The sequence below is a fragment of the Ailuropoda melanoleuca genome, chromosome 3, assembly GCF_002007445.2.
Source record: "Ailuropoda melanoleuca isolate Jingjing chromosome 3, ASM200744v2, whole genome shotgun sequence".
Taxonomy (NCBI): domain Eukaryota; kingdom Metazoa; phylum Chordata; class Mammalia; order Carnivora; family Ursidae; genus Ailuropoda; species Ailuropoda melanoleuca.
Window position 1 is genome coordinate 88,301,980 of NC_048220.1, and position 23,778 is coordinate 88,325,757.

The following is a 23,778-nucleotide window of genomic DNA, read 5'->3' on the forward strand; positions in this document are numbered from 1 at the left end:
GGCTAAGACACTTGGGAACCGAGAGGAGGAAGCTCTTAATGAATGTCACCTGGATGGCACAGCATTGGAAGGGGTGACAAGGATGGCTTCAAGGCAAGGTGCTTTTTAAGTCTTCAAGGAAAAGGGGAACAAGGGGATAGCATATGCAATGATATAGAAGCCAAAAGGCCCAGGAGTGGTGAGCTCTCCTGTAGCAGAACTGACTTTGCACTGAGAACAACAGGAAAAGGAGGATTTAAAAAATGCATCAGTTAAAAATTTTTAAAAATTACCATAGTAACAACAACAAGAAGACACCTGAAGCCTGGGGCTGGTGGTGGTGGGGAGCAGAAAAAAGCCTCACACATGTGTTTGAAGGCATTAAAGAGCTACAAGGTATCCTATCTTTAGAAGCTATGATTCTGGAGGGAAGAAAAACTCATTAAGGTGAGCCTGACGGTCAATGCTGCTTTTCATCTCACAGTGTCTGCTGATTTATAAGTGGCATGGACAGTGAGCTTGAGAAACTGAGCAAAGAGCGTAGCAGAACTTTCAGCATCTGGGAAGACAAAAATGGGATTAGTCCTACTAAAACATTCGGGGCTCGAGGGGCCAAGACTGGGGGGGCCATAGAGGAGGGAAGCACAGACATGAACCTAATAGCCTGAGCTATCATTAGTGACAGAGGTCAAGGGAAACTAAGCAAAAACCACAGCCCAAAGGTTGTAGAGCTGAACAGAGCTTTTGGCAGGCTCACAGTGTTATGGGGTAGCTGCTGGAGGTCAGGGTCTTTTAGGCAGGGGGTTCCTGGTGAGCATTCAGGCTTTCAGTTTGACCCCTAAAGGACTATGTTCTGGGAGCAAGAGCACATTAGAAATAGATCAGGCCTCTCAAAGATGGAAATCCAGCCTCAAAAGAGCTCAATCCCCATTTGGATTCAGCTTGTCTGCCCCTCCTCAGTTACCTTGCACAAGCTGAAGGCTCAGCCAGATGGTGTTTGCATTTTGTATTTTGATGCTCACCACTCACTGTAAATTTGCCAGGCATATAAAGGACAGGACCAAGAGAAGACAGAATATAGTCATAGATTCACAGGTGATCTAAATGTTGGATTTATCCAGTGTGGGCTTTAAAATAATGGTGAGATATGCTAAAGAAAATAAAAAGATGGAGATTCCGCCAGAGAATTGGAACATATAAAAGTTCTAGAATTAAAAAAATATATTATCCAGAACTGACAACTAAATAGGTCAGTTTAACAGCAGGTTGGGCACAGATGAAGAAAGAATTAATGATTCGGTGGATAGGTCAAGAGAAAAATTCACGGACTGATGCACACACAGAGGGAAACATGGAAAATACAGACAAGACCATAAAAGAGACATATTGGACGTGAAGAAAAGTTCTAACATATGTGTAACTGGAGTCCCTAAAAGGGAGGAGATAAAAAATGATGTTGAAGCAATATTTGAAGAGGTACCAACTGATCATTTAAAAAACTGGAGGAACGAGATTGAACCACAGATATCAAGCCACAGATTCAAGAAGCATAAACCCAAGCAGATAAACACAAAGAAAACCACACCGAGGAACACAGTAAAACCTGAAATACAACGACCAAGAGAAAATCTTCAATACAAGAGAGCAAGCCTCAGATAAAAAGCAAGCCCTAACTCAGTACTGTTTGCCAGCCTGAGGACACAGAAAAGGTAGAGGTGAAAGGTTGGAAAAGAATACAGTGTGCAAACACACATCAAGAAAAGCACCCATGGCAGTTTTGAACATCAGATAAAGTAGACTTTAAGACAAGAACCTTTGCTAGAGAGAAAGAGGGAGCTTGCATCATCAGGAAGACACCATCTACTAGGAAGATAAAACAATTCTAAATTAATATGCACTAATAATTTAGTTTCCAAATACACACAAAACGAAGGCTAACAGAGAAAAGGAGAAATCGCAAATTCACAGTCATAATTGGAGATTTCAAAACTCCTCTCTCAGCAACTGATAAAAAAAATTGATAAGGGTGTAGAGGGTATGAGCAATGCAATTAACAAACGTGTCTGCATTGATAGCAGTGAAATTCTTCACCCACCTGCCACAGCTCTCACACAGTCTTGTCAAGTGCGCAGAGAACATTTACCAAATGTCATAAAAGCCAATCTCAACAAAGTTAGAAGAACTGAAATTATTCAGGATGCTTTCTATCCACAGTCTAATTAAACAAGAAATCAAGGGAAGAAGGAAAAAAGAGGACATCTCCAAATGTTTGGAAATCAAGCAATACGGTTCGAATTCCTAAGTAACCCATGGATGGATGAAGAAATCTCATGGAAATTAGAAAGTGTTTTGAACCAAATGATAAGGAAAATATGACAGATCAAAACCGTGGGACGCCATGTAAACTGAATCCAGAGGGAAATTTAAAGAGCAGGACATACTTGAGCTGCAAATAATTTAGGTGACAGTGTGCATAAAATTGAATGCTGTCTCTTGAAATCACGTTTCTAGTGCTTCCAGTTGGTTCATTTTCAGGGTGCCTAAACTATGTTGGTTACGTTAAAGACTGTATTAGAGACGCATGCTGGCATTTGAAAATGTGATCTTTTCCCTCCCCTTAGACATGGTCGATTTGTTTATTCTGGGTGAGTTTAACACCATCTTTTGATTGACAGCTTGCCCCATTATAATCAGGGACGAGGATCCTTGTTGGTGTCTGTATGGAGCCAGTGGCGGTGGGGTGGGTGGGGAGGTTGGTATGCAGGGGGATAAGTGCCATGTGGTCTTGAAGTGTAATCCTGGAGGCTGAGATTCTTACAGCCAGGGCTTGGAGGTGAGTCATAAACTCACTCAGACACACACAGCACACACAACTCATCAGCTCTGAATTTTATAAACTTAACGATGAGTCCCGGGAGTGCTGAGCTGAGGTTTGATAAAGATTTTTCTGAGTGTTCTGGACATTTTTTCCAGTCTTCTTGCTTCAATAAAACTCAAATCATGTTTTGCTCCAAGCGTTTGTTCTCTTAATCTTGAAACCCTCCTGCCCCTTTTAAGCAAAATTGAATTTATACATTTCTCATTCATTTATACCCCGGTCCTGAAAATCTTCTGGAAAAAAAAAAAAAAGAGTGCTACAAAAAAAATCTTTGAGTACTGCTACTTCCATTAGATGGGAGATTTTCCAGATCAAATGACTTGAAAATTCTTCCATATGTAGTGTATTTCAGTTCTCTGACCTTTCTCCCAAAAGGAGCGTGTTTTTGAACGTGGTCTTCAGATCAACACTTTGAATGGGGTGTGTGGGAAGGGGAGTGTCAGATGTACCTTGGAAGGTGGTGGTAGTAGAGATAATGGTCAGAAATATATTGTAATTGTTAAAAGTCCACAAAGTCATTACACAGACTGTGACATAAATTACAACTCTGTCGTGCGACAGCATGAAATTCACACATTTCCCAACAAGACTGAAAAAACAAAGAAACTTCTGGAATGAAGTGAAACACGTAGATCCCAGGATTGGCAGAAAGAAGGAACCCTAAATGGTGTTTCAGGACAGGGAGCAAGGCCACATACGTTAGGGACTCTTGTGTCCCTTTGCCTCCAAAGCAACATTTCAGTTGAGCGAAGCCAGGCTGCAAAGTAGAAATGCCAGGTTCACTATAGAGTCTCAGCCACAGGTGGAAATCTCTAGATGATGTTTTAAGTGGACCTCTGTATCTGGAAAAAGTGTCCTGGATGACTTACTTAGGTGGCACCAGCAGTCTCCACAGCTCTAGGGAGCAATGAGTCCCATGAGACCCGAATCCTGCCACCAGCTCACATTCAAGAGGCAGTGGGGAACCTCCCACCATTTCTCCTTTGGTCTCGGCTGTCCACTGCTCTGAAGTTCCAGCACATGGAGATGGCCAGTTCATGAGTGGTGGGTGCCCTGGGCTGGGAACGGAGGACACACGTTGCACAGGATCAGTGAGTCTCGAATATTTCTGCAGGAAATAAGAGGATTACAGAGATGGGATTTTGTTGCTCCTCTTGACTGAGAAGCTAAAATGTCAATTCACTGCAAATGAGGAAGAAGGAGGGAGGAGTATCCATGGGGAGGGGAACTGCTAGTTTTAAGATGGAAATATGAAAGTGCAGAGAGAGGTCAAAAATAATTACTCAAAGGAAAAGTAAAATTGCCACGTGAGTAGGACTTCTCTCAGGTAGGCATAGAATTTTCTCATTCGTGGAAACTCAGTGGATCCAGGTCAGGCTCAGGTGTGAAAAGCTTGTCTTGCAGCCTGCTTTTTGAAGAGTAGTTCATCACTCTCCAGCTAACTTGACAACTTGCCAGGTGATGGTTTCCAAGCTGAGGGCTTGCTTCAGCAGGCTGCTGGATGTTTAACAACTGGCATTTGGGGGTGGGGGGCAAGCCTGATTGACACCATTTTCCAGTTTCTTTGGTGCAAATATTCCCACCAGGTTGTCGTCGTGAAGTCACTGGAGGTGAATTTGGGAAGTGGAACCCGCGGTCTGTGGGTGTGAGCCGGCTCCGTCACATCCCTGCTGCAAGGTCAGAATCGCTGGCATATGCCTAGCTATTCCGAATTAGCGTGCTCAGGGCCTGACAACCAAATCCATCAAGTGGGCTAGCCTCTACCATCCAACCAAATCAACCTCTGCGTTGCTGTTATTGTGAAAATAAAGTTCTGTACACCATACGGAATAATCACAAGTGAGGAAGTAACGGAGATTGGCCAAGTGAGCTTTTGCTGGAATTCAGTATTAATGTATCCTCGTAGTAAGTGCCTGTCTTGGTGAGCTCAGAGAGCATGGTGATAGTCTTAGGATTGATCTAATTACCTCACTGTCCCTAGGAGGTATAGGGTTATCAGACTCATTGCGGCTCTAATCTTACCCACCTCATAATCGTGAGTCTAAAGGAGATAAGACATGTAAAATGCTCTCTGCACATAGTGGGTACTCAAAAATGTTATTTCTATCGAATAGTGTGTTACGTCCATGATTTTAAGGGTGATTCTCCAAGGCAGAATCCCCCAATCAAGTCTGTAGATACTTTCTAGGTCATGATTATACCTTTTCTGATGGATCTAGTTAATTAAGTGTGTTCCCCTTCCATGTAGGGAGATCTGTTTGTTCTCTGATTTGCTCTGTCAGAAAAGCACCCATTGCCAGCTCGGTTTGGACACTACCTGGCTAAAGTGAGTATCATTCTGTATTAACTGCAGTGGACATAAGCAAACACAAGCGTCGAAAGAGTGTTGAGCACCTCAGTCTGAGGATTGCCAGGGAAGAGGGCGGAGTGCCTGTGAGCTGTGGACCCCAGAAACGCAGGGCCTGGAGTGGTAAGTCAATAGATATAATAACTGACCGTCACTGAGAAAATTTCCTGCCTCTTCTCCCCTAGAGTTATTACATGGCTCCATGTCCTCTGCCCTTAATAATCCAGACAGTCAACGTGTGTATTGTTTTGGTCCGCTTCTTAGCTGTAGAAGGGAATTGGACATTACCCTCGCCTGCAATGCGTACTGCCAAATGCAAGGACTGCAGCCAGTTCATCGGAGAGCGGATGCCTGCCTGCCCAGAGGCAGGGAGAAGATGGCAAGGTGTCATCTGCAGGACTCGGCTCGGAAGCATCTTAACTGTGCACTTAATAAATGAAGCCTGGGCAGACATACCTTGAATTATTAATGACGTTATTCAGCTTTAATTGTTTCCTTCTTTTGGGGAAAGGTCATTCACTCAAATGCCTTTGATTAGACTATACAATACATCACAATTGGGCATATTTTATGTGCAACTTTATGGTGATAATAGTTCTGTCTCATTTAGAAGCAAATCAGACATTATGAACTTCGTGATTTATTAATGTATTGATTTCTATAAATGTCAGCACATCTCACATCCCGTCAGAGAGCCCGAGAGCAATCAGTGGAGAGCCAATAAAAATGTAAAATGAAACCATCATAAAAAAAGGAAACACTGCCTGTTTCAGAGCCCCGCTGCCTCTCTGAATTGTTTCAGGATCCAGCTCATTACCGTAAAGGCATCTCCCCCAGCCCTGAGGAAGCAGCCTGCAAGAGGCTGTCAGGGGAAGCTCTGTCCTGCTTGTCTATTCTTCATGCTCTGAGTCAAAACACAAGAAATGACAAGTCAGACCTGGAGGGGCCTCCGGAGCCCGGGCCCAGACTCTTCATTCTGGAGATGCAGGAGGATAAGGGGGTCCCCTTCCATCAGCTTGGCCCCGTTACCACCTACCAGCTCCCTCCTGAGAAATCTTCAGGATAAAGTCCAGCTTCCCAGCACAAGTGCCCACAACTACCCAGCATGGGTCTCCTGCAATAGCCACAGTCCTCTGTCTCTGCCAGAGTGTGTCATCAGCTGATCCCAACTTCAGCCACTCTTTAAACCTGCCTTGAGAGCCATCTCCTCTGGACAGCTCTTGCAGACACCACAGGGAAAGCTCTCTCCGTCCAAACTCCTGAGGCACTTACTGTCTCTAATCATCCCCCAGCAGGTGTCAGAACCTACCTTTGTGTGTTGCGGATTTCATTTACGGGAGTGGGGTGGGGTAGGGTATGGGTGGAGAGACTATCTTTTGTGCCTGCTTTTGTTTTGTGTTTATCTTTGGTGTCGCACTCCTTCCATGATGTCCATATCCACTTTGCACATAGTAGGTGCCAAGTAAGTGCTCATTGTTTGCGCTAAGTGAGTAGAACTACAAGAAGCTAAATGGGAAATACAGAGTCCCGAGAAAGCAGCCAAGAGAATATCTGGGAAGTATTTGGCTAATTTTAGTGGCTAATTCTGTCGTTTGACAGTTTAGTTTAGAAATCACAGTCTGGCAGCCCGCAGGGTACAGTTGTTGTTTCACTTCTTTTAAAAGTGAATTTTGACAACATTTATTTCACATAAAATATGGATTTTTGGCTTCTCTTTAGAAATTAGAATTATGTTTGTGTCGGCCTGCATTATCACATTATCCCACGGCAACAATTGGTTGGAGCTGAGGAGTGGCTGCTTGCTTTAGACATGGCATGTGCTGTCTAGTAAACCGCAATCCCCACTCCTCCCTATTACCTCCCCAGAACTAAGACCAAGGGACAGTTCTCCATTATCACTCATTTATATCACTTGCTTCTGTCTGTGAGCCTAGTTTAACTGCCCCTTTCCCTTACCCCATACCACGTTTTTCCAAGTGACTTTTGTGTGTTTTCTGATAATCTAGGAACGTGACAATTTCATTTTTTGGGTCCCAAGCAACGTGGAGCAAAGTGGATGCCCTGTGATTAGAGAGGACCTCTGTACAGTTTCGGGCTGTGTCCTTAGATGTAGCGAGAATGGGGTAGATTTACGGCTTCTGGTTCAGTACATTTCAGCTTTCTAGTCTAATAAACCACTTTCACATCACACAGCTCCTGTGAAAGAAGTGTTATATTGTTCCCATTTCACAGATGAGAAAACTGAGGCTCAGAGAGGAAAGGGACAATATTAATTTTCCCATTTCATTAGAAGAAATGGAACCAAGAGATTGCATGAGACCTCCCTGAAACCACGGATGCTAAGTAGAAGCACAAAGACTACTCTCATCATCAGCCTGAGAGTCAGATGCTTTCTGGCATAAGGGACCATCCTAGGGGTCACCCCTGGGCCCAGTCCCGTGTCTTTGTGGTTGTTGCTGTGTCTCAACAAGTCAAGGGCCAAACTCCTGTATCCAAGCTTCCCGCACTTCTGCACTTGAGCATTTCAGAGCCCAGTCTGAGGAGGGCAGACGCCAAATGATTTCAAGGGACCCCTTCCCGTCTCCCCTGCTTCAAGCTCTCTGCCATCCATTTAGCATTTCCAATCTTGTTTCCCTTTCCTGAGCATGAAAGCAGCCTTTGCTCTGGGTGACAGGCTGCATAAGTCACAGAGCATACGAGTTACAAAGAGATGCTTTTATCCTGCCCTCTGACTTCACAGATGTGGCTGCTGGGGCCCAGAGAGTGAACTGGACTTGTCCAAGGTCACACATTGGATTCCTGGCAGAGCAGGATTCAACTCAGGTCAGTGTTCTTTTCACGGCATGTTCACTCATTCAACAAATAATCACCAAATGCCTACTGGGTGCCAGCCACTCTTGTAGACACTGGCGACAAGGCAGCGAATGAAAAGTGGAAAACAAAGCATGGAACAGAGGTGGTGATGTGTGCCGTGAATGAAAACAAAGCAGGATTCCAGGACTAGACGGAAAAGGCTCATGGGAGACATCGGCTTATACAGGGTGGCTGGGGAAGGTGGTAGGGAGCCGAATTAAGCATCAGCAGGAGGCGAGTGAGGGTGAGCTCTGCAGTCAAAGTCAGGCTTGAATCCCAGCTCTGAATCTCAGCAGCTGGTGAGCCTGAGCGAGTCAACTTTCCAGCCTGCAAGACTCAGTGTTCTCAGTGGTGAAACGGGCATAGCAGCACCCATCTCCGGGTCCGTTAGGATCCAAGGAACCACTGCAGAGGAAGTACCTGGCGCGTTGAAGGCATTCAATAAAGTCCCTTCTGACTTGGTGGGGAGAGCTGACGCTGAGTTTCCTAATGGGTGTCTCTGCTTGGGTGAGCAGAGTGCAACTCCCGAGAGCCCACCTACTACTCTATTAGCCAGGGTGGCCAGCTGAAAGGCTTTTGTAGTTTAAGAGGATGCACGAGCAAGGATTAATTATCGCAGAATCCATTAGTGGGTCACAGGACTCTGAAGCTTTTTAATCTGAGGAGTGGTGGGTGGCAACCACTAAGCTAGAGTGATCCTTGATGGAACTTTCCAGATGGGAGCTCTGGCTTGGAATTCCTAACCCTTCTAAATTCCTTGCTGTGAGACAGCAGTATTTCTCATCACATGAGTCTCAAAGTGCCTTACCATAAAGCTTAAGTTGGATCATAGGAGTCTTTGATAATTAAATCTCACATTTAAGAAGTCCAAATAGCTTCTAGTCATGCCTCTCCATGAAGCCTTCCCAGACCTCCCCACCAGCAACTCAAATCCTGAAGCACCTTGTCTATAATGATCACTTCCACGGGATTATGGGGTGGGGAGGCTGGGCAAGGAAGCACACTTTCCTTTTCACCTTATAGCTCATTAGTGTTTGAAATACGTTTAAAGCTATGTGTATGGATTGTTCTGATAATTTCAATGTTATGGTTAAAAACATGACATTTTGAATGGGATAATGGTAAGTAGATGCTGTTTGTTTCATTGTGAAGATGGTCCTAGGAAGTCTAGTCTAGTGCCCTTGGTGTTTAGTTGTATTTGTTGTGATGTTGTTTTCGTGGAATAATACTTTTTTTCCAAACAAAACATGACATGTGGTGGTCATTAGTGCTTGTCACCACCTATTTCTGGTTCTCCTCCTTCCCATGTGCGTGTTTGGTTGTACTTCCAGCCCCTCTGAAGTTAGGTACGATTACGTGGCCAGTCCTGGCCAATCAAATCAAACAAGAATGGGGGTGCTATGTGTGTCCCTGGGTGCAGGCAGCTATCAGGTAAGAAACGTTTGAATTACAGTTGAGTGAAATGCTCTGGAGGCACGCCACGTGGACTGAAACAGGAGGACCTAGCTGTAAGCACAGGGCTCGTCTGCGGCAGCCCAGATGCTGAGCCAAGGACAAGAAGGGGATAGCCAGGTGCAGGGTGAGGGAGGGAGCAGCCTCTGCAAGGACTCCCCCATGGGAAGGAGAAAGCCTGCTGCAGGGCAAGAGAGAAGGTGTCCCTTTGTCTGGAGGCAGGGACACGGTGAACAAGGGACGGAGGAGTGTGAGGCCGACATGGACTGTATTGTGCTGGGTCTTGGGGTCTCTGTTAGCAGGTTTTTGAGGTGGTAAACAGCAAAGCAAATACAGTACAGAAGGCTTTATTGTTTTGAGAAGCCGATGGAGAGTTATGAGTTATACCATTAATCACCCCATGAGAGCTGATGTTAATCATAAGAGAGCAGAGATGTCTTTGGCCCCTCTGACCTGTGGGGACCTCACGGAGAATGGCTTGGCAGGGCCAGTTCTTTGCCTGATGGCTTTGCACCCTTCCTCTCCGTGCCGGCTCACCGCGATGGAGAGTCTCCATTAATCAAATAGGCCCGAGACCTCAGGCTCAGGCCCAGCTCTCTGCAAGTAGGGACAGGGAAGAAAGTCTGTTTCTCTGTATCAGTTAATAAAATCCACAGTTTGAGATATTTGAAGCTTCTGCTGGAATGCCAAGGGGCCCGGTAATTCCTGTTTAGAATGCCAAAGGTCAGTCAGGCTTGGCTGGAGACCTGACTCCATGGCATCAGGAAAACTATAAGGCTGGAGAAAACCTCCCAGGACTGCCAGACCTCTAGCTAATCAGCAAACTCCTCCTTATTCTTACTTTAGTTAGCCCATACCCTGCTGGGGAAATGGGTCCTGGTAGTTGTAATTAAAAGGGGAGATTAAATACGCAAAAGAGGTGTCATAATAATTGAAGCAAAAGCCGAGGAAGGTAGGAAGCAATGGGGCCAGGATGAAGGACACATTTCAAATTATCTCTCAAAAGTATTCCTGGAAATGGAAAAAAGCAGGTTTTGTAAAACAGGAAATATCTATCTATCTACCCATCTATCTATCCATCATCTCTAAGATATCATACATAAAAATTTAGCAGTTACCACTGACGGTTGGGGTTATGGATGGCTGTTATATTCTTTTTGCTTATGTCCATTTTCTAAACTTTCTGCAATGAGGAGGTACAGATTTCTAATAAGAAGAAATCCAAAAGGTTATTTTTAAATCGACTTAAAGAACAGATGGGGAACACCTCAGGAGCCCTGACCGGGGCTGGGGTGGAGCCCAGAGCCCAGGGCCCTTTCTCTGAGGGGCAGCCCAGGAAGCTAGGCAGGTGAGGGCAGAGTGCTTCCGGCTTGTAGCCTTGGCAACACATTAAGTTCATCAAGTCAGTTTCAACACTGGGAAATGGTGAGAACAATCCCTACTTTGCGGGGCTCTGGTGATATTTAAATGAGGTAATAAATGGGAGCGCAGCTGGCGGGGAGTAATATGCTCACTAGATGTGAAACAGCTCATAATAACGCCTCCCTAACCTGTGAAGAAAAAAAAACGACACAGCCTGGCTAGAGGCAGTGGGGTGGACAGGATGCCCTCCGTTCCGGTGGAGGCAATTCTGAAACACTGGGGGGCAGAGGGGATGTTGGGGGTGAAGTCTTCCCTTGATCAGAACAGCAGCTGACATTTCAGAAGGTACCAGGCCTGCGCCTAGGGCTTCCTCTCTGTGATCTCGCAGAACCTTCCCCAAAGCCTGCGAGCCCCACACTGCTTCCCTGTTACCGACAAAGAAGCTGAGACTCAGAGAGGTAAGGTTATCTGCCTGAGGCCACACAGTTAGTAAATGGCAGACCCAGCACTCAAATCCAGGTCTGCTTGATACTGAAACCCATATTCTGAACTGTGGTGTTAATGCCTTTCAGTTTATAACCACACTGAACTGGATTAAAAGGCCAACTTGGCCACTCGGGTGTGATATTACCCACGACTCGTGGTCTTCACGAGGACCAAATGCGACAAGACGTAGGAAAGACCTGTGCCTGGCAGAGAGCAGTACCTGTCACTGGTGCTTCCCTTTCTCCCTCATCTGGGTCCCCAAGAGGACATTCCCACAGCACTTGGGTCTTTGGAGGAAGTGTCTCAAAGCGATGCTGCTGAAAAAGCAATTTTTTGCTGTAGCTGTGTGGATAGATTTTTAATATTTAATTAGGAAGACCTTCCGCTTGGAGAGAGGGCAGGACTTGTTATTAAATCCCCGCTGCTTGGTCTCCCTCACTTGCCCGTGGGATTATTCATTCATTTCCAGTCACACAATTTAATATTGCAACAGCTAATGGGGAGATGTTGATAATTTGTAAAACTGGTTGGTCCCAAGGCCATTGGAGAAGCTCCACGCCTGGGCCTGATTCCGGGAGCGAAAGCAGATTCTTGGGAGGTGAGGGTGCGGGCGAGCTTCCTGTTCCTTATCTGCAAACATTCACGAGTGTCTTCTGAGATACCACGCTGGGAGCCGTGAGGATTAGAAAGACCTTCACTACACAGTTTCATCTTTGAGGAGTTAGCACCCTGGGACACCTGAATACATTAAAGGATTTTTGTGTTAAGATGTGGACCTGGGATTTGTTTTAATCAGGTTCAGTAAGAAATGCAGACAGGGAAATGACTGTCACGAGGGAAGAAGTTCATACTCATGGATCCCTAGAAACAGGAGGCATGGCAGTCCACACAGGGCCACACAGGGAAGCACCGGGGTCAGTCGGAGGCAGATGGGGATGAGGGGAGAGCGGCCCGGAGCCTTGAGTGGGGTGTTTGTGGGAAGGCATGGGTGAGGCAGGATAGGAATGCTGGGATCGGGGAGTTGGGAGTACCTTGGCCACCTCTGGGTTGTCGGGGTGCTCGCGGCTGTCTGGTACCTGGCCTGCGGTGGTTTAGAGCAGAGGCAATCCTGACTTGGTGTGTGGGAGCTAGCTCAAAGAGAGCTTGGCTGTGGGCTCTGGACTGGTTGGTTTGTGTACCGGAGGCACACTTGCAAGGGAGTCATTTGCTATCCCTACGAATTAGCCAGCCCTGGCAGGGGCGGTCTCTCCAGGATCAAGGCCCCAAACGCCAGAGTATCAAGAACACAGAAAATAAGAAAATATAGTCGATAGAGTTTGGTTTTGCAGTTAGGCGTGGGTTCAAAATGCCTACTTTGAGATTTCCGAGCTGGGGCATTGGGCACAAACATTCCTTGGACTCAAGGCTATGTACTCAGCATCTCTCTCCAGCCCGTTGCCTCAGCTCTACCAGGGGGTTCTCTGCACGAAGAGGCAGAAGGACTCTGTAAAACAGTCATTGATCGAGCGCTTAGCTGTGGAGTATCCCGCTTGTGCCGGGCACTCTGACAGGCAATGTGATTACAATGGCGAGCAAAGACAGGCACGGTTCTTGTCATTACAATGGCGAGCAAAGACAGGCACGGTTCTTGTACAGTTTGGCGCACAAGGGACTTAACCTGAGAATCACAGACACACCTATAACATTGTAACTGTGAGGAGTGCTGCGAAGGGGAGCTGTTTGGTGCTACAGGAGTAGCGGGGGGCTCTGGTGCTGTGAAGGTAGTCAGGGGAGGTTTCCCTGAGGGAGTGAAGGTGGGCCCGAAATCTGAAGGAGAACTTACTAGATGGGAAGGAAGGGGTGTGTGTGTGTGTGTGTGTGTGTGTGTGTGTGTGTGTGTGTGTGAGACATTCTAAGTGCAGGGGTTGCTTTTCAGGAACCTCTTGTGTGGAGGCTCTGGGGAAGGCGGAACCAAGACCTTCAAAGGAAATACATCTGACTATGTCCCTTGCTTTAAAGCCTTCAATGGCTCCCCATTGCCTGCAGGAGAAAGGCCATGCTCTTTAATAAGGCCTTCAAGGTCTTTTATGATTTGCTTCCTGCTCAGCTTCCAGGGTTTGTCTGTCGCTTCTCTCCTAGCCACGTTACCCAGCTCCACACATACCCACTCTCTAGAAGGACCTATTTCCCCAACCAGACTTCCTACGTGAGGCTTTCATACTTACGCACACGCTCCTGCTCCGTCTAGGACCTGACTCCTTCCCTCTCTGCTGGGTCATTTCCTGGGTTTCCGCAGATCTATCCCATCACACCGCACTCCTCCAGAGGGCGCTATTCAGACTATAGTGTGAACGGTGCCTACTGCAATTGTACAGTCCTCTCTAAAATGTCACCTCGAGGACCACTTCCTCTGAAATGGAAATTTTGTTCTCTTCCCCAGACAGCATCTGTATGGCAACACCTCTCTCCAGTAGCATACACCACGCTGCATGGTAGAGACAGAGGCCTTTGGTCTCCCTTGACCATGGGCTCCTTGAGGGGTTGGGGAGCTCATTCCCTCACGTCACAAACACGTACTGAGCTCCTGTTCCGTGCCAGGTACTGTTCCAGGTGCCGGCAACGTGAGCGCAAATACATCAGGCAAGTCCTCCGTTCCCTGGGACCCGCGCATTAACTAAATCATCACGCCCATGAATATGCAATTATGAGACGTCTTAAGAACGTTGACAAGAAGAGAGCGGGCAGTGTGAGGAAGCAACACCAGAAGGAGCCTGACTGGCGTTAGAGGGAGGGAGGGTCTGCAGACACGGGCGCTGCAGTGTAAAGACCAGGAAGCACAGTGGGAAGAGTTTCCGGGGGCAGGAACAGCATGTGCCAGGGAGGAGATGAGCTGGAATTTGGCGTGTTGAGCAACAGAGTGGAGGCCAAGCGATGGAGCAGAATGACCGCCGCGTCAGGGAAGAGGGTAATGGGTCAGACCAGTCAATTTAGGGCTTTCATCTTTAAAGCAAAGGGAAACAGTGGTATCAAGTTGAAAATTGCCCCAAACCGGAAACCCACCCGTGCGTATCCATTAACATGAAATTCAATAACAAATTGTTAACATACTGGTAGAATGAAAGGCTGCACAGCGATGCAAATGAGTTAATGACAGTAGCGTCCCACAACGTAAAATCCACCTGTGTGGCTACAAGTCAGGGGGCCGAGTGACTGGAATGGAGCAAATAGAGTGCTTCTGAGATGCTGGAATGGTTTTCCTCCTCTTTTTAAAAAATCTAGATATTGGTTACACGGCTTCTGATCCCTACTATAGTTCAATAGGAGGTTTTTGTTATTGTTGGTTTTGTTTTGGGTTTAGTAGGTGCCGAAAGAGTGCTAGGAGAGAGTTCCAACTGGATGAGAGATGATGTTAACTTTGTGTGTGTGTGTGATGTTAGCTTTGAAGGAGACCAATCGGGGCAGATTTCCAGTCTCTCCAGCAGATAGAATCCGCCAGACCTGCTGATGTCGGGGAGGCGAGCAGGAGCAAAAGGGATCAGGAGAGGACGAAGAAGATTTTCCAGTCTTGAGCAATTGGGTGGCTGGTGGAACTGGGTTGTGCAGTGGGGAGGGCTGGGAGGGAGCTTTGTCATACTTCCCTCTGTGTCCTGGTCCCAGCAATGGGGCATGAGGTTACAGGCATGGGTTTGGTTAATACTGACTGACCTTCCGCTAAATTGTAAGTCAATTGTAAGTCAACCTGATGATGAGTACTGGGAGAAGAGCCAGTTACCATCCCCTTGCTTTCTACACATTTCACCTTCTTAGGATAGTTCAAATTATTTGTTCTCCAGACTCAACAGGTTTTGTGGTAGGTTCATGGATGTTTGTCAAATGGGCAGAACATATTTATTCTCTTCGCAGGTACAATGGCACGTTATGGGCTTGGGCATATAGGCGTAATAGCTTCAGATGTTCCTCATGATTCTAGATGCTGAGAGGAGAGGAAGGGATGTTTAAAGAGGGCCTCTCAGTGTGAGTTGCTGTGTCCAATGCATTTCATGCCTGGCTTTATATACTCCTTAAATAACCTCACCAGGATTATTTAATAAATACCCATATTCTAGGTCATTATGGCTTGGTTATTACTCATCAAGCAACAAAGTTGGAATTTGAACTGTGTCTGGTTTTGATTTTGCCACACTGCTTCTGTCTGATCAGGGATGAAGGTCAGGGGATCAATGGCGTCTCCGTCTCCGTGATGACAGGAGGGAGCCCAGATGCTTAGAAAGTGCTTGGAGATCTCCAGAAGAGAGCAGTTCTGAGGTTCTATTTTGCCATTTTTAAAAAACATTTACCCATAATGTCTCTTTATAGGATAATAAAAATGAACCATCTGTGGTTCATTGGGAAACATGTCTCAGGCTTATTAAAAATATATGAATTTTTATTTTAAGACGGGATGGCCATATTATTCAAAATTGTAAGCCAAAATGTATTATCTATTATTAATTTATTTTTAATAGACATCTTTCTTATAGATTAGCATTCTAATTACTTCTGAAAAAGTGGGCAGCAGCGAGGCGAGGTTTCCAATTAAAATTGTCCTGAAGATAAATGGAGGTCTTGGGCTGAGAGACTTCACCCTTTCCCCACCTGGGGGGGACTCACTCGTATCTGTCGCCCCAGGGGGGCCAGGTCACGCTTCTCATTTGTGCTAGATTTGCCCCAAGAGTTTGAGGCTTTCCTCGGGAGTGAATGGGGGAGCTTCCAACCATGCTTTCTGGAAAGGGCTGCACAAGTGAGGCTGAAGGCCATGGGGAGAACTGCCCGCAGCTTTCTGCTGCTTTCCCTCCTCCCAGCTGCCTGCTCTTCCCAAGGCCCCCACACTGCCTGTTTGCTAATCCCTCTCGCAGGCAAAACCCAAAAAGTGCCTGCCGTAGTGAGTGCAGCTCACATTATAGGACGGCAGCGCGTAGGGGCTCTTTCCAATCTTTACGTAATTGAAGAATCTCCACCTTTATACTTTGACTGAAGCTCAGTCGTGTTAATGCCAATCAGGTCATGTTGATGACAGAGCTTTCTGCAGTCAGGTGTTTACATCTGTCAAGCTGGAGAGGTGGAAAGGGTTGGATGCTGTGCCCACGGAGTGTAGGTTAAATCCCAAACGCATCACACACTTGTCGTGTGTCTGCCCAGTGGCGTTCCCTTGTATGTGAAGGACGCTGCCCTCTTAGGGTCTTCCCGAGGATTAGGTGGGCACCTAGAAGTGTGCAGTGAGTGGGTGGGCAGCAGGTGTGGCTCCTGTCCTTTCCCGTGTGAGGAGGGTGGGGTGGGAAACTGAGCTCTGGGTCACTCTGCCTGGGTGTCAGTCTGGCACTATCTTTAAGGGACAATGTGTCGGAAGGCTGGACCCTCCCTCAACCCCCTGGTTCAGTGTTCTTTGCTGGGCTGGGCATTTCCATTTGCTGGGGCTTCCATTCCTTCTGTAGGACAAAGGGGGGATGAACAGGGACATTGGGGACATTTCTAGCCTTGCCAGTTCTTTATATTTTTAGTTTATTATTCAATTATGGATCTGGTCTTCAGAAACATCTCTAAAGTCACCTTGAACCTATGCTATTTTCAGTTCATATTAATTTTCTCTCGAGATACCAAGTTTTATTAAGCTTATTACTTTTGGGTAAGTCAGAGTTCTTTTTAATCAGTCCTAGTTTCCTTCTTTTGATCTTCTCATTTTAGTATATTTTAGATTTTCTCAACATTCATGTATTTGTTTAATAAGCATGTAAGCATGCCCATGTTCTCCATATTCAGATTTTAGGAAAATGACTTATATAAAAAAAGTTGAATGAATTCCTACTATATGAAGATGCGCTAAGTGCTTTCCATTCGTTAATCTCCTTTTATCTTCCCAGAAATCCTGGGAGGTGATGTTAGTATCCCCAGTTTGCCATTGGACAAGCTGAGTCTCAGAAAACTTATGTGACTCTCCGAGGGTCCTGCAGAGAGTAAGCGCTTGTTCTGGGATCCAGATCTTCCTGTAATGTACTGTTGCAATGTTGTAGTGTTGCTCCCAGCTTCCTTCTGCCTTTCTTCTCCTCTTTATACATCGGAGAGATGGAAGCTATTCTTCCTGGAGTTGCTCAGCATTGATTCTTTGCTTCTTCAGACCTGGAGGATTTTTTAAAAGCCTCCTTGTCTGGTCTAAAAAGGCTTTGGAAAGCCTTGGAGCACAGACTCAGTAAGAAGGGTCCTCCAGGGCTCCCATCCAGCAGCTTGCTTCTTTCGTGTTGCACTTGACCTCAGCAGGATCTGAGGATAAAGTGCTGGACTGCTGCCACTTAATGCAGACCTGGCTGAGTAGCAGCCCACACATTTAGTACCATGCATGTTTCATTGCATCTGGCCAATGAGTGCGTTGCATGTTTGGATATCTTAGGTGGTTCTTGCGGAAAATTGAGGGCGTGTATATCAAGCAATTTTTGAATTATGTCTCTATTAGCATCTGTGAATGTCTCCCCTGGGAAGCCAGGAAAGCTCTATTAGCAGAGCAGTTTAAAACAGGATTGGAGGAAGCAGTAGGAGAATATCCCATAGGGAACAATAATTATAAACAGCACTTCCATATAAACAGGTCTTAATGTGTTTTCTATATTGAATTCCTGAGAGTGAGACTCTTGGGTGGTGTCTCAGCGCCCCCGCCAGGGCAGCACCCCTGAGGTGCTGGGAACTCATGTAGACAGATTAGTGGGCCCCTCTGCCTCTCTGGCCACCAGAATCCTCTAAGACCACGGCAATGCTGAGTTGTGGGCAATGTGATGATAATGCCATTGTTGTGTGACCTTGGGCAAGTCACTTTCTCCTTTTGGGCCTTGGTATCCATAAACTGTTAGCACTGAGCCAAATGCTCTCATACAGTTCATTTCAATGATCCTCCCAATATCCTACAAGGTGGGTTATATTACCCCAGTTTACAGATGAGGAAATTAAGTCTCATGGGAGTTAAGTACCTTGTCCAAAGTCATTAGCCCACAAATGGTAAAAGTGGGGTTTAAATTCTGTCTTCTGACTCCAATTCCAGGGTTATTTCCAAGGCACCAGATCATTTTCATGCTCTTTAAGGTCCTGTTCAGCTAAATATTCTATGACATACACCTTTTTCAGTACCAGAAACTTGGAATTCATCTGGGCTTTTGCAACACTCCCTCAACTTATTTAGACTCTGACAGCCACGGGAACAGATGTATTGCTCATTAGTATTGTGTTTTATGGCTGCTGCTCGTTCCAATGTTCTAGGGGTTATGGCTTGGGCCAGTGTACCCAGTGGCAACCTAACTGAGGGCTGGTTGTCATGGTGATGATGCTGTAGAGAAATGCGGCCCTGGCAAGGTCATATCCCTTCTGTCCACCGTGAAAGCAAGTACATCATGGAATCGTGAGATCATGAAAGCTTCAAGGTTGGATGGATCTTAGATGTTATCAGTGGTTTTCAAACTCTTATAAAGGCAAGGACTTCTTTAATTAAAGGCAGTTTGCACGGAGGCTACGTGAAATAGATGAGAACAATCAGATGCTGGGTTAAAGAGTGAGAGTGGGCAAATGTTTTTTTCCTTCCCCAAATCCCATATGGTGCTTCTTCTGGAAATTTTGCAGATCAGCATTTGGAAACCACCGATCTAATCCAACCTGCTCATTTTATGGTTGGCTACAGTGAACCCAGAGAGGAACATGGATATGCCTGAGGGACAGGGCTGAGGCTGGAGTCTAGGTCGACTGACACGATGCCTGGGGCTCTTTCAACAACACAGAAGTAGCAATGATGGTATCCAGGGTTGGGCTTGAACACACTCTCAGCTCCTTTGCTATGAACAGGGATGGCCATTAATTTGTGCATGAATCTACTCATTCACCAGCTTTTACTATCTATTTGTCAAGTAGGAGAATTTGCTCTATTCTTGGAATATTCTCTGAAATATCAGGGGATTACCCCCAGGCAGGCCAGAGGGGGAATAGAAAGCTTGTCAATAATTAGAATGTGTATTAGGCTGGGAATAGAGAGGTCTGGAGAAGGAGCCAGGCTTTGAGGGAAAACAAAGGCCCACTGGAGGGGAGTGAGAAATAACTGTGTGTATGGTGCGGGCTGTGGAGTCTTTGCTGGTAAAACTGGGAGGCCTTGTCTTGGTCCCCCAGTGCATTCTGAGGTGTGAGGAAGTTTTGAAGGTAAACCTCTGAGCTTGTCACTCGTTAGTTATTTGTCCATTCGTTCAACACTTCTCGAGCACCTGAGATGCGTGGGGCAGCGTGCTGGGCAGAAGAACAGGTGGCGAACAGGGCGGGCATCCTCACTGTCTCCGCAGACAGCCCCTCCCCAAGCCTCCCCTTTGTCGTCAGGATCAAGGCATTTGTTCATTCATTCAACAAGTGTTTGTCCTTGGTGCCAGAAGCAACTCTGGTCTGAAAGCTGATTCCCTCGGGAGGCACAGCTCAGCCGTGAGGGGAAAGATCACCTCAGCCATTTTCTCTCTAGTTCTTAAAATATGCAAATGTGAAGGCAGGTAACGTCAAACGCCAGTATACTACATTAGTACCATCATTAAAAAAAAAAAAAGAAGATTTTCCTTAGGCTCTTCACACCCACAAACTCATGGACAAAATGACTGCCTCAGCAGGGGTCTGTTTTTCAGGGGCAGTTTGAGATCAGTCGGTGCCGAAGGGTCAGTTGTGATGGGGGTGGAGTGAAAGTCAGGAAAGTACGAAAGGCAAGATCAGCCCAAGTGGGCATCACAGTAGAAGGGCCCGAGTAGCGCGAGAGGTTGAGAGCCCTGGGGCTGGAGAGAGAGAAGACCGGGTGGAGGAGCTCCTACGGGAGAGGGAGGGTGAAAGCAGAAAGGAGGAATCTGTGGACAGCTTTGACTTTTCAGTCTTTGAATATTGCCTGGAGGGAAATAAAGGAACAATACTGCAGTGCTTACTTCTTTCCAGGGCATCCGATCAATGGAGGACGAGGCCCAATATACTGAAAAATGACTGTGTGTGTGCCATTGAACTCTTCCTGCAGAAAACCTTGCCTGCCCAGTCCGAGCGATGCCCGAGGAAGGAATGGGACAGACTGCTCTGTGGCACTGGAGACAAAGGCTGGGCTCCTCCCTCGGGCTGGCTTTGTCGGGGGAGATGGTGTTCTGGCTACGGCGCAGGTGCCAAGTGGGCTCCTGGAACTTTCTCTTGCAGCATATGGTCTCTAGAGATTGGAGCATAACGAGAAGTTGGAAAGCCGTTAATAAGCTCAGCAGACTCTTAAAGGCTAATGATTATAGGATGGAACTTACTGGACACCCAAGTGAACCACAGAGAAATCAGGTGCTTGCCTCACAACAAACTGAGTCTCCTTCCTGTTACTGCTGCCTTCTCTCCTCGCCCTTTCTCACTCCCAATTCTTTACCTTTCTTCTCCCCACTCCTGACCACTTCTGTCTTCCTTCCTCTTTCTTGCTGCTCTCCTTCCTATCTTGGTTTCTCCCATCTCCCTTCTCTCCTGTTTCTTCTGTAGTTGAAAATAGGATGGGCTCTCGAAGCAGGTTCGTTTTATTCCTCAAGTACAATTTCTATTCACTTTTCTTACTATAAACCAGGTGCTGATCCTTCTCTGTTGGTCCCAGGAATCTGAGCACTGGTGACACCATGGCACTTGGCCCTGGGATAAGGTGGGACTGGGGCAGCAGGCAAGCTGTGGGTGGGTGGGCTTTCACTTTATTTGTATGGTAAGGGATTGTTAAACCACAGGAGAGTTCATTCTCGTATAACTTGTGTTATTATTATGTAAATAAATGGGAAGACATGTTTTTACAAAGCAAGTGAGTTGCACACTTGACATTTCTCTTCCGCTAACTAAAGACCCTCAAACCAGCCACCTGCAGCTGCTTTGTTTGATTTCTATGTGGCCCTCACTTTGTCTCAGAATCTATCCCCTTGGATAGGAAAAGGCATTTGAGAAAGTTGACCAGGCTTGCTGTGACAGACTTCAAGCTACCGGGTAGTGTATGCCGGCAAAACTAACATGTCTTTGTGCTGGATTTTAGGAGATTTTCTCGGCTGCAGGGTGTGTTTGGGGGAGAAGGGGGACAGTAGCAGAGTGGGACCTGGGGTCAGTCTTGTTTTATTGGTCAGCTGCAGGGATGGGGGTGGGGGTCCTCAGTCTGTGGCTGAATGAAGGGGTGGTTTTCCAGGCCTGGGCAGCCCTGGAGATCCCTGTGAGAGCCCAAGGACTGGAAAGGTTTCCAAATACAGAATGCATTCTTTTTTTTTTTTTAAGATTTTATTTATTTATTCGACAGAGATAGAGACAGCCAGCGAGAGAGGGAACACAAGCAGGGGAGTGGGATAGGAGGAAGCAGGCTCATAGCGGAAGAGCCTGATGTGGGGCTCGATCCCACAACGCTGGGATCACGCCCTGAGCCGAAGGCAGACGCTTAACTGCTGTGCCACCCAGGCGCCCCCAGAATGCATTCTTCTGATGCAGAATGCATTTCTGTCCTTCTGTTGGTCAGACAAGCAGATAGGTCTGGACACAGACCTGGGAGCCCATTCAGAGCAGGACATAAGGGGGCATAAGTGGCCTGAGGAAACTCCTTCCAGTTACCTTGAAAGAGGTATATTCTCGGAACACTTTAAACCTTGGCAACATAAAAATGATAATGTAATGAACAGATTTGGTAGTTAGAGAGAAAGACTGGTGAAGTCAAGGAAGTAAAAGTATCCTTGTCTTCAGATATTTCAGAGATGGTGGGCAGGAGAGACTGCTCAAAGCCAATATTTAAGGAATCAAGGCTTAGGTGCACCATTTAAAGTATAATAGTATCTACAGAAGCATTAAAAATAACCAAATCTGGAGGTAGAAAGAAGAAAAAGGGAAGAGAGAGGTTTGGGCCTAAGGTGGTGGAAGAGTAATCTACTTGGGTTCTTTCGTTTACTCATGGTGGGATGGTATGTGAACCCTGGGTCTACATCCAGAAGTGTCAGCGAGGCCGTGCTGCTTTTCAAGGCTCTGGGGAGAAGCCATTCCTTACCTCTTCCAGCTTCTGGGGGCTTCCAGCGCTCTTTGCCTTGCAACTCCTCACTCCCATCGCTGCTTCCAACCCTCATATCACCCTCTCCTCTTCTGTCTGTGTCTGATCTCTGCCTGCCTCTCTTTTAGGATGACATATAGGACTTAGGACATGGATAATTAAGAATAATCTCATCTCAAGATTCTTAACTTAATCACACCTGCAAAGAACCTTTTTCCTTGTAAGGTGACATTCACAGGCTCTAGGGATTAGGACAGGGTATCTTCGGTTGGCCATGACTCAGCCCACGACAACCTAACTGGGCTGGGTTATGAGTACTTTACCAAAAGGAGTGATACAAACATTCGATGAGGTGTTCCCAATGCTCCAGGCACAGTTTAATTACAAGTTTTGCTGCATTTGGACAAGAGAAAGCGCTCTGTAGTGGGACTGAGAAGACTTGAATGGAGTCCTGAAACTGTTACTTTCCATCCATGTGGAGTTGAAGTCAAAGCTCCAGAACTTCAGTTTTTTAAAATCCATAGAATTAGTTCAATAGTAATCAAAAATATCCTTATCTGACAAGCTTTTCCTGCTGTCCAAGCGCAACACTCGATGGACAATGGCTTCCTAAGCTAGAGAGTACTATACAGGCACGAAGGCCATAAGAACTAGTTAAAGTGGGCTATGCGTGGGCAGTCGGCTTCATTTGAACCATATTTCAGATCTTTTGCCACCAAGCAGATCCAGCAAACCTCCGGAGTCATACTACATGTTTCACACATTTTAGAATGAATAGGAAGTTGACTCTTTCTAAAGAACCCAGTAAACACACCTGCATTCTCATGGCTTCCCCGAGTTTGTGAGGTTATTACTATTGTTATTATTTTTGGTGGCGGTTTGCATAGCCTGTGACATTCCTGGTTCTATAAGCAAGCTCTGGTTAGACACACAGCAAAATAACCCTATGTTTAGACAGGCGGAAGACATGACAGCAGGAGAACCCAGTCTGAGAAACACTGAGGTGCCTCTGCACCACAGTCAGTGCTTAGCCCTGGACTCGTGAGGTCCTTCTGAGGTTACCATGGCAACACCAGTGGACATGGTGCTTTGGGAAGAGAGGACTCCCATCTGGTGAGGGGGAGGCTGGCTCAGGCTGGCCTGGTGAGCAGAAGGGGAGAGAGACGTCGAGCAATCACTGGTCATGGTCTCTGAAGTTTCTGGGGGGCATTACTTGTCTGTCACCCCATGCCCCTGCCCGACCTTCTTCTCTCCACAGCCCCTGCTGTCTTCACCTTGCAGGGACGGGTCATAAGTCTGATTGACTGGCAGGCTGTGGCAGTGAGGGCTGGACATGCACGGTGACACAGCATATGTGGGAAAAGTCACCCCAGTGTCTCTACTCTGGAAGTTCCATTG

General features: G+C 46.5%; 1 protein-coding gene across 5 annotated transcripts in view; it reads right to left on the bottom strand.

Moving 5' to 3' along the window:
- The window catches only part of KCNIP1 (potassium voltage-gated channel interacting protein 1), a 391,780-nt gene that overhangs the window by 20,559 nt on the left and 347,443 nt on the right, over positions 1 to 23,778 (bottom strand). The window contains exon 2 of one of the 5 annotated variants that reach the window (XM_034656746.1): positions 3,727 to 3,965. The exons of the other annotated variants lie outside the window; for them this stretch is intronic. The gene's annotated coding sequence lies outside the window, so the exon portion shown is untranslated. The remainder of the gene's footprint in view (positions 1 to 3,726; positions 3,966 to 23,778) is intronic. 5 annotated transcript variants of the gene reach the window in all.